Raw genomic sequence first — 10,359 nt, 5'->3', positions numbered from 1 at the left:
CAAAAATGTGCATTTCGCAACGTAAGATGCTCCATAAATCGATGGATTACGAGAGGTGGGGGTCGGTGGTGAAGTGACAAGCACAACGCGCTGGCCATGGTTTCGTGATATGATAATCGGATTGAGGTGCCGCTAAATAGCTGCTGCTCGCACCGCATTTTGACCGAAGCTGTAAGCTCACAGGCCACAAAGCTGAGGAATCTGAAGATGGCCGTAGCTTCTTCATCGCAGCAGCATCCTCGGGAGCAAGTGAATCCAGCGATCGGTCGATGGTTCATCTGCCTCCCCGTATCGAATTCATCCCACATTCGAGGCTTCCACGTGCCCAAATCTCCGGCACCGCGGTCGCCGAATCCGAGTGCTAAATGGCATTAATTATGTGTCTTGTTTTTTGGGGGAAAGACCCAGTACACCAATCGGCCGGGGTGCGACTTTAATTAATGCTGGACCCTCCTGGCTGCGTCCTTCGCGTGCGTGACGTGGACGTCAAATTAAACGCATGAATTCCTCGCTGGCATCCGAGGCCATCCATCGGGCTATGCTCCCAAGGGGAAGGTATTTGATTTATGGGGTGATTGGGGGCATGTGTGTCCGAAGTGCGTGTTGCGGTTGGCACTGGTTTGTGGTGTGCGCTCCAAAAAGGAGGTTAAATCAACGCCACCGCTCCTACTCGTGCCTACCGGCTCCAGTCAATCTGTCACTACGAGACGGTGCGTCGCGTTCGGGAGCACCTTCACCACTAGCGTACTAGCCGCCCTGTCGGTTGGTATTAATTTTGCTTGGTAAAACATTAATTACATGGCTAATGAACGGCAGCGGCAGGGTCGGTGGTGGGTGCCCAGAAGATCAAAGAAGCGAGACGTCGTTTGGGAGTTGGAAATGGATCCTGAGCTGACAAGTAGGCGACGTTCTAGGCCGGTGCAGATGATCGAAATGCATCATTTGTAGGTTATGGACACGTACTTGGATCGAAACGAGCAACATAACCTCACTTAGGGTCGCGCAACGACCTCAAGGATTACTCTTTTTTATTATCAATGCAAAAAATCGATCTTAAAAAATACAAAACCATCTTTAGTGGTTGTTTTTGGTTCCCTTTCCGGATTCGAATTCAGTTTCCGCTTTCGCCACTTTTACCAGCGTAAAGATCACTTCACAACAACGCCCCCGCTCTCTCGCTGGACTCACTGGGGGTATCTAAATAGAAAGAGCCACCATGTTTACTCACCTCCCGGTGGCCACATTAGCCGGAAGCAGCAGCAGCAGCAGCAGCAGACACAGAGGATCACTGATCAACTGCCTTCCCGGACTGCGCATAGCGTGTTGTGCGTGTAAATATTTGCCACCGGCGCTGCCTGGCTATGCTTTTGCTATGATCCCGCGAGACCGTAGGCGACATGCATTCCCACCGGGATTCAGCACCACAGCAAATGCACATTTATAGATTACCTTCCCCCATCGGTGGTAGCGCGGTTCTGGGACAGCTGCCAGGGACACCCGAGAGGGGGGGGGGGGGGAGAAGCCGTTTCATCTTCAACACCTTTCGGTGTGATCACTACTCACCGAGATCGAGCAAATTACGACCACGATGATGATGATGATGATGATGATGATGATGGTCGTACGGTCCCGTCTTTCTCTCGCTCTGTTGGTGCAGCTTTTCATATTTATCCAGCTGTGGCAACGTCGTGCAGGACGTCACTGTCTCTAGGAGCACTGGGGATGCCCCCCTGCAATGTCTGCCAATGCATCTGCCAAGGGCTGCCGGGCTGGCTGACACTTTTGCACAAGCAATTCCATTCATAAACGATCGCCATCAACTGATGCCACGGAGCACGGAGGGGCCCTCTGCTTAACAAAGTGAGCCTGCCGTGAGCGGTGCGATTAGATTAGAAGAGATGCGATTTGGTGCCGCTCCAAACGACGTCGTGGAGTTCGTGAACGGTGGCTTAACAGCAGAGACGCGCTTGTGTGGGAGCTCTCTAGGCCCACTCCTAGGGTCTATCTTGGCGCACCTGGGCCTGGCCTGCTCATCGGTTGGTGCGAAAACTGGTTATACAAATCGTAAAATTATGCCCAATCAGGCAGTCTCCTACTGGTTGGTCTGGTTTGTGTCTGGTCTGGGATGTCGTGGGATCGCCCGATAGCTCATAAACATCATTCACACACGCGATCAGATCGGCCAGAGCTCCGGTTTCGGTAGTTATGGTTTGGACGAACCGATTTGCACAACATTCTGTATATTCCGGGCCATTATTGCTAACGCGCGCGACGCAGCAGTAAGATTTGTGGTCACTCTGTCGAAGAGAAATTGATGGATTCGACCAAGCGTAGCATGGCAGGGAACTAGGTTACTCTAAAGAGCGGGTACGGATTGATCTAACCGTTTAAAAGCATAAAAAGTAGGAATTCACGCCACCGCTTATCATTCAATTCATTAGATTGAATCACGCAACGACTGGAGAGCGGCTACTATCCCTCGAAGTGGACTCCAAATTCCTTGAAGTGGTCCCGCGGTTAAGACACTCTATCCGCTGTGTGGATAGGAAATTGCATTTCCGCAATTCAGCGCCACGATCACGGTGCACGCTTGCCCAACCTTTTTGGATCGATCTCGACTGCTCGACTGTCCAAAGTCACGCAACCGAACGGCGATGGGCTCGGTGTTAGGGGCGAAAATAATGGCCGCTTATCAAAATGGACTTCAGCGGTCCATTCGAAGGATGGATCCTGTGAACGGGCGGGAGTTCATTGCCGGTTTGCATGTCATCGAGTGACGAGCGGCTTTTTACCACTTCATTCCGTGTTGGTTCGTGCGCCGGCGGGGCCATTTGCTGGGGCGATAAAGCGTTGCAGGACCAAGCACCCGGCACTGGCCGAGACCATGCGATCAAAGTCGATTCCGAGTGGCCAGCTGCCTAACTGCGCTTTAATTGCGCTTCGCAGCAGCACAGCTCGGTCCTCGAAGAACCGGAAGAGCCTGTCCAGGGAGTCATCGTGTGATGATAAGCAGCTCTCTGTTGGTAGTGGCTGGAATTCGGAGCAGGTTTTGGCGAGGGATGAGAGGTGGCAAAGGAGGTGTTAGGGCTTATGACAAACAAGCTGCTAATTACTGGAAAGTGTCGGAGAAGGAGGAAGGTGATAGCTGGCCACTTGTTGACTGCCTAGCACCATCAATCAATTCCCGGGCAATCTTTGTGGTTGTGGTGTGGTGAAGTGTTGGGAAAATTAATGGAAAATTTGCTCCAGGAGTGAGCCACGAGGATGGAATGGATATGCGATTTGGTTGAGGTGAATGATAGTTTACTAGTCCTTGTTAGAGAGGCTTTGGATTCCTCGCGGCATCAGATTCCATTGAGCAATTTGTTTGTTCACGCAAAGTCCTTCCAAAGCTGGTGCTTATCAGACACGTGGAACAAGCGTTTTTAGGTCCGTGCTCCTGCCAAAAAGGAACCTCCGATTATTTCCATGCATACCGCGGATAATTTGTTGATTTTGGTAATTCCATAACAAACGAGCATAATGCTAGGGCATTATCGTTAAAGCTCTCGCGCCCTCAAAAAAAAACCCAAAACTACGCTCCCCAGCTCGTCGACCACCAAGCAAGTGGCCACATTGGCAGCGGTAATTTCCACGAGCATCTTCGTTCCAAAAAAAGAAATGCCGTACGAGAGCCGCGTGTGTATGCGTGCGTTCTGGAGCCATTTAAAACGAGTTTCAAGCTGGCGATCGTTTTCTTGGGGCAGAGTTCTACGAAGCAACGAGTCAGCAAAGTCGTCCAGCCCTGGAGTTCGTGAATGCCGCAAGCGAAATGGATAAAGTCATTACGGTGTTGCATCCACGGGGTCCGCGGTTCATCCTCGTCCCCAGGGACATCACAGGAGATCGAGAAGGGAGAGAGAGAGAGTTGAGAGGGGGGCAAAAAATCAATCACCTTCTCTCCATGGTCCTTGTTCGCCATCATAATTTGCATGCCGACAGTTCGGTTCAACCCCTTCTGCTTCTCTTCTTCTTCACTGAGGCACTGGCCGGTTCTAGGGACATCGGTCATCTTGTCATCCAACGCGTACCAGCACGACGGTTTCGTGCTTGTACCAAGATAAGAGAGCATCTCGGTGCGTCTTCGTGGAAGTTCTCGGTCCCGAAAACGTCGAGATGATAATGATCTCTGGACTGGAGGATGGAGACCGCGCCCGCCCGTTGGGGATGGGAGTCTTTTTAAAAAATAATTTTCTTTCCCGATAAGATAGCCGCCGACCGACCGACCGATCGATCGATCTGGGTTCACGAAGAACAATGTTCCGTAATTCTGGGCAAGTGTTTACATTGCTCCACCGGGCACTAATGGCCGGCACTTTCTTTCCGAAAGAAGCGACCCGGTAAGTGAGGAGAACAGAGATTTAATGATGGAGGTCACTGTTTGGGTGGCCAAGGATTGCGATCCGTAGGGCGATCTTTATCAACGTCAATTTGGTTCGCGATCATTACTTGAAAGAGAAAAAAGGAAACATCATCCGGATAGAGGAGATAATAATATCAAACAGAGAGCTAGAGCGATAAGAGGGGTGGTTTTGGGGTGAAACGGACCGACAGATAAGCTTAAGATAAGTCCTGGCCTTCGGATGATGCTCTCCTGGCATCGATGGAACACGCAGCATCCACGCAGCACATTGTATTGTCGATCGCTAACGATCACCGCCAAAAAGCCGTGGACCAACACGATATTTCAAATTATCTCTTCCTCTCCGCGGGCTTTCTCTCTCTCTCTCTCTCTCTCTCTCTCTCTCTCCCTGTACTGGAATGTCGATAACGGTTATTATATTTACTTTGAGCATATCATTAAACGACATTATAAACGACTTTTACGATGATTTATGTCGTCGCCGTCGTCATCATCATCATCATCATCCTGCTGCAGTACAATGGATTGCATGGGGTAGGTTCTGAGTGTGGCCAGCGAGGCGAATGGGGAACAAATTTACTCCAAAGGCGCTCTGCTGTGTTGCTTTTGCTGCAGTCGTCACTCACCAAGACATTCCTCACTCAACGAGAAAGGAATTTGGCCGCAAAACAGCTGGCTCTGGGTCGGTCGGTGTTGCACCGTAATCTATATGCTAATCATTGCACCACGGCTGCACCAAACGCCCAAAGCAAGCAGAGGGTGTGGTTTCGGTACGGTACCGAGTGCGCCGCGATTGTGATTCAATAGACGAGAGGCGAGCTTCGAGCTCTATCGGTGATCGGAGAAGTTTGTGCGATTACCGGCGATCGACAGGCGTTCAGCGATCGTTCCGCGATCGATCGCGCGACCGGTAAATGGTTACTGACAGGCGCCCGGGCGCGATCCTTCATCAGCGAGGCGTGGTGCTGCCGGCTCTCGTGGATCGGCGAGGATCGTTTTGTAATAATTCAAATTCGAACCTAGGCACCGCTGGTGGTGCGCTGTAACGGATCAATTTATGGGCTAAGGTAACGAGATTTATCGAGGGTTCGTTCTCAGGGCGAGGGAATGGACCTGCAGGCCCTAAAGCAGCCCAGCCCCCGTCCACTGCTCGTTCGTTCGGCGATCTTTAATAGAGATGTTACCTCAACCCCGAGATGCTGGGATACGGTCGGCCCTGGGACTGTCGATAGATTCGACACCTTTCGTCCGTCCGATCGGTTGGTTTATGGCGCCGTAACCACAAGCACAACAACAACACCCCATCGAGCGACTGTCGGATGTGAACTTCACACGTTGTTCTGTGGGTCTCGTGCTCCTACCAAAAAAAAACTCTTTTCCTTCAACATCCATCCCACGAATGGCTGCGATCTGTCCGCCCTCAGCTCGCAGAGTCCCGCTGTCGTGTGTCGATTGATTGACTCATGCGCGCGCACGGTACTGGTGCATTTCCAGTCGTCAGATCGGTGTCAATTGGTTGTGGAGCCGCGAGATCGCTTTGATTCGCCCAACCCGAGCTTTGCTTCCGGTGCCACGGTTACGGAGACGGGTTTTATGACTTCATCGAGTGCGGCCCGATTGATCGACGATCGATCACGATCACGAACCGCAAGAGGCACAGGAGCCGCGCGCAGTTGGTCGCAGAAGGGAGAGAGCCCACCAATTTTCCTATTCGTTCCAATTGTTTCAATCCCACACAGCCGGGCGGACTGGACACGGTAGCACGGACTCTCGATCGCTACAAGGTCCACACATTGGGGTCAGGTGCGTGAGTGTGGCAGGCAATTCGCAATCGGTTATAACCGGTTACACCACTCCTGGGCACTTGGAACTACTTGAGGACTTTCGTTTTCGATCGCCACGCTTTTTTAATGATGGGAATAGTCGATCTTTGTGTCGTGTCGCGCTTCAAATCGAGGTTTCTCCCAGTTAATCGAGAGGATTCGTGTGTTTAGGAGGATAGGAGCTCAAGAAAAGAGAGTTATGGGTGTTCTCTCCTCATCTGCATTAAAAACTATTAACACCCACCGCCCGGGAGTGGCATACTGACAGCTCGTAGCTCGCGACAGTCTGCGCCTTGGAGTGCGCCATCCAGACAAGGGGCTCTTCCACATAACCATAAATTATGTGACACACACTCCAACACTCCGTGGAGCGTTCGCGCGAGGAAAGCGAATTCAAACATTTAATTTCCGTCAATTATGCTTCAGACTTTCCAGCGCCTTTTTTTTATGATAACTCCTTGAGCCCACACCACCTACTCGTTGACGATAGGCCAATGATGTGGCCAGGGGCCCATGATGGATTAGCAGCCACCAAATTGGGAACGAAATTCGATCCTCTGGCGCGCTCGTTGCGACGCGTCAGCGAAAGCGATAAGCGAGCAGCTCCTCCAAGCTGAAGCCGTGAGCTTCGTTTGCGTGCGCCAGATCCTAACCAAACATTGTGGTGACGATGGCGATGCCAGACATATGTACGCGGGACGGACAACCCACGCAACTGCACTCCAACCCGATTTCCCTAATAAAAATTCATTCATAAACCGACGGAACGAGCGACCGATCGGTTAGCATAGACTGTTGGCTGCTGCTCCTGCTGTCTTATGCTGCACAAGGCCCGTTTATCAATGAATTCCCCGTGGTAGACGGTTGGACGCGGCCGTGCGCCCGCGTTGGTTGGTGCGCTGTTTTTTTATTTTTGCGCGATCGCGATCCCCTGGCTTAAGCGCGTGCGTGGGCCGATGTACGGGTTTTGCTTGCTTCTTTCGAAACCCCTTTTCACGGTTGGGCTGCCTGGGAGCACACGGCGGGGCGTTGGGAGTTGTCCGCCTCGGAGTCCGTTCGATACGGAGGTCTCTGAAGTCACACCTGCGAGACCGCGGTGCCTCGGTGGCTCTGGTGTCGGCCGGACCGGCCGACGTATTGCACAACAGCGAGGCTCATTCATAAAAGTGTCCACAACCAATGGAGCCGAGTCTCGGGTTCGCTCGCGGGTTGTCTGCCACCGTCGCTGCACGCTCGAAGGCTATTTATTTATTTACTTTGTAGGCAGCCTTTTTGCTCTGCTACTCTGCTGCCGCTGTCGCTGCTGTTGGGCTTTTTGGGAAGCTACATACAACCGGATAAACCGAGATGGCAGACGACGCGTGACGCCCGCAAGTAGCGAGGATTTAAATTCGAAAACTGGTTCCCGCGGCTTTAACTTCCTCTTTCCGAGCAATTTCTAGGGCATTTCGATGAACAGCGAGAGAGCGTACCTAGAACATTGTGTGGAGTAAAGTCGTGCCTCAAATTGGATGGCAGATTAGCTGAACTGAATCGCAGTAGCCTCTGTGCTGGCTGTGTGGTATATTGCAATCATCTCTTCTGTGGTTGTCATGAGTGGTAACTAAGTTGCGTATTTTTCAATCGTAGTAACGTTGGTAAAGTATTGAATGTTTAGTTCATAGTTTAGTCTTGAATAGAGAATAAGCTACTGCCATGATGGCAAGGATTTGATCGTATACTAATGAAACTGTATGTAGACTGTGCATATTCTAGGGAAAGAATTCAAGAAATCTTTTAAGGAACCAACACTGATCAATCGAGAGATTTTTATTGTGTAAGGATATTTTATCTAATACACTCATCATCGCCACCTCTTTGGATTAAACTCAAATTAATATGAAATCATCCAGCATCTTTCCTTCTATGCTACCAGGGTATGGTTCCAATGAATCAGCGAATGAAGCATGTGCGTGGGGGCCACACGAATGACCACCTCCCCTGTGGATCGTGGATGAATAACCAGACAACCGAGCAAGGATGGTTGCTCCAACTCGTTCCCAAACGTGCGCTCGTTCGTTTCTCTCCACGACGCACAGTGTTTTGATTTCTGGACAAAAAACTACGAAGTGAGCATAGAATCAACTAAAAATAAGGTTGAATAGCTTATCAAGATATGTCCACTAAATGCAGCTGAAATAATAAGATGGCGCCATTCCTGTTTGTGAAGTTTGGTCAGAAATTTTAAGAAGATTTCAACTTGGTTTTCCAACTGTAAGTACTTTACTAAAAATCTTTTTTGAAATGTTTTGCTATGATCAGCGAAGTTTTTTTTTAACCCATGACCCTCTCGGTGCGCTGCTGTTTGTAATTTTTGTCCCACAATCCTACGAACTCACCTTGCACTGTGCGACGCAACGCATCTCGCGCGCTGCTCGTCATCTCGTACCCGAACCGAGTGGTTCATTCGCTCGCGCAACCCTCCGTTGGGGATTTCTCGCCCAACCACGAGGGGGTAGTTTGTCGCCGGTCGTGAACGTGTCTAGAAGTCAGACCGCGTGTCTTTTTTAGTCTGTTCCGCGTGCGCGCGCTCGCTCGCCCGAATCCACATTCGAATCCCGGAAGAGCTGGCGAGAGATCGTCTAATCGCGGTGACGACGACTTGTGGCTAAGTGGAATGCTCATCCGGGCGTCCTTTGTGACCGTGTGTGCGAGGAGACAACTTCACGTTCTGCTTCTCGATCTTGCGTGGTGCGTGTGAATGATTGTAAGTTTTGTGTTTTTGGGAGGAGGCGCTTGATAGCTCCGGGGATCCAAGTGTGCCTCTGTGGTGATGGTTTTCTGCGAATTCTCCCGCGGAATTGGTGTGGCTCGAAGGAATCGAAGGAGCCGGAATCAGAAGCATTCCCGCGCCAGCCGCAAAGAGACATCGGTTGGAGCAAATATGATTTTTTGATTGATGCTCCCTCGTTTCGATTCCTCTCTCGCGTTCGTTCCTCGCCTGTGGTGTGCTGATCTGAAAGTGAAAAAAACCGAAAAGAATTTCGCGATAAAATCGGTCGCAAGGCTCCACCGCGCTGTGTTTCACCGTTGATCCCATCGTTGGTTGGTTATGTTGTGTTTGGTTGTTTTGTGTGCGAAGAACCACAGATGAGCGGTGAATGTGTGTGCTTAAGCCACTTGGCGAGCCAATCCTTTTTAATGTGTCTTCAGATACATCGTGCGAGTGTCTGCGTGTGTTTCTTACGGAAGAAGTGTATCGAAAAGGAAAGGCAGTAGAAGGAGGCACCGTGCACAGGCAGACACACGGGGCGCGTATCAAGTGATTAAAGCGATTTAGCAAAAATGGAGAACCGCTCCCCGATCTGGAAGCCAAATTGAAACATAAAACAAAAAAGCCCCAAAGTACGGCGAGGGCCCCAAACCAACGGGGGGGACAATGAAGAAAGTAACACGCCCAACGGTGGTTTTGGGGTCTGCGTTGATTGTTTTCTGACCCGCGGGACCGGGGATCACAGAGGAAGAATGAATTTATGTTGAAAGTGCAATCGGTTGCGAGAGGGCCCGCAAGAGCATAATCAGTGAGATGAGGTTGAGTGGAGTGCAGAACGAGGTTCTGCACGGTTTTTGAAACCAGCTGAAGGACTGCAAAAGAAGGGAAAATGCAACAGGCTGACGTGTGTGATGGATTCCGTTCCGTGGGCCCCTCTTATCATGATTGGTGATGGCCATGAGAAGATTAAGAATTATTTGAAAATAATTGTCCACACAAGGAGTTGCAGCGCAGATGATTGCGCAAGAGAAGTCATCGTCCTTTGGGACGATTCTGGCCTTGTCTTCTGCGTTGATTGATTGATATCCTTGTCACGGGGCAAGCCATTTGCTTATCGGACTGACGATAAACTGGAGGCTCCAGTTCTGTAACGCAGATCAAATGACATTTGCAACATTCGATCCAGCAGCAGGAGCAGCAGCAGCAGCTGGAGTGTGGCTGCTCTACAAACGGGACCACATGCTGCCATTTTTTGCTGGAAAAAGTTCCCAAAAAAAAGCCGTACTTCGAACCCACAAGAAGCTACACACAGCTCTGCTTCTTCTTCTCGATTTGTACTGCCCATGCCTTCGCTTCCATCTTCCGCTCACTGGTGGGCTGAG

The 10,359-nt window shown here is 50.7% G+C and overlaps 1 protein-coding gene across 1 annotated transcript in view; it reads left to right on the top strand.

Annotated features, from left to right (window-relative positions):
• The first annotated feature begins 8,752 nt into the window (after positions 1-8,752).
• LOC126571519 (laminin subunit alpha-1-like) overlaps positions 8,753-10,359 on the top strand; it is a 90,932-nt gene continuing 89,325 nt past the window's right edge. Inside the window, 1 exon segment of the mRNA XM_050230087.1 lies at positions 8,753-8,971. The gene's annotated coding sequence lies outside the window, so the exon portion shown is untranslated.

The sequence above is a fragment of the Anopheles aquasalis genome, chromosome 2 (assembly GCF_943734665.1).
Source record: "Anopheles aquasalis chromosome 2, idAnoAquaMG_Q_19, whole genome shotgun sequence".
NCBI lineage: Eukaryota > Metazoa > Arthropoda > Insecta > Diptera > Culicidae > Anopheles > Anopheles aquasalis.
This window is presented reverse-complemented; position numbering and strand designations above follow the sequence as displayed.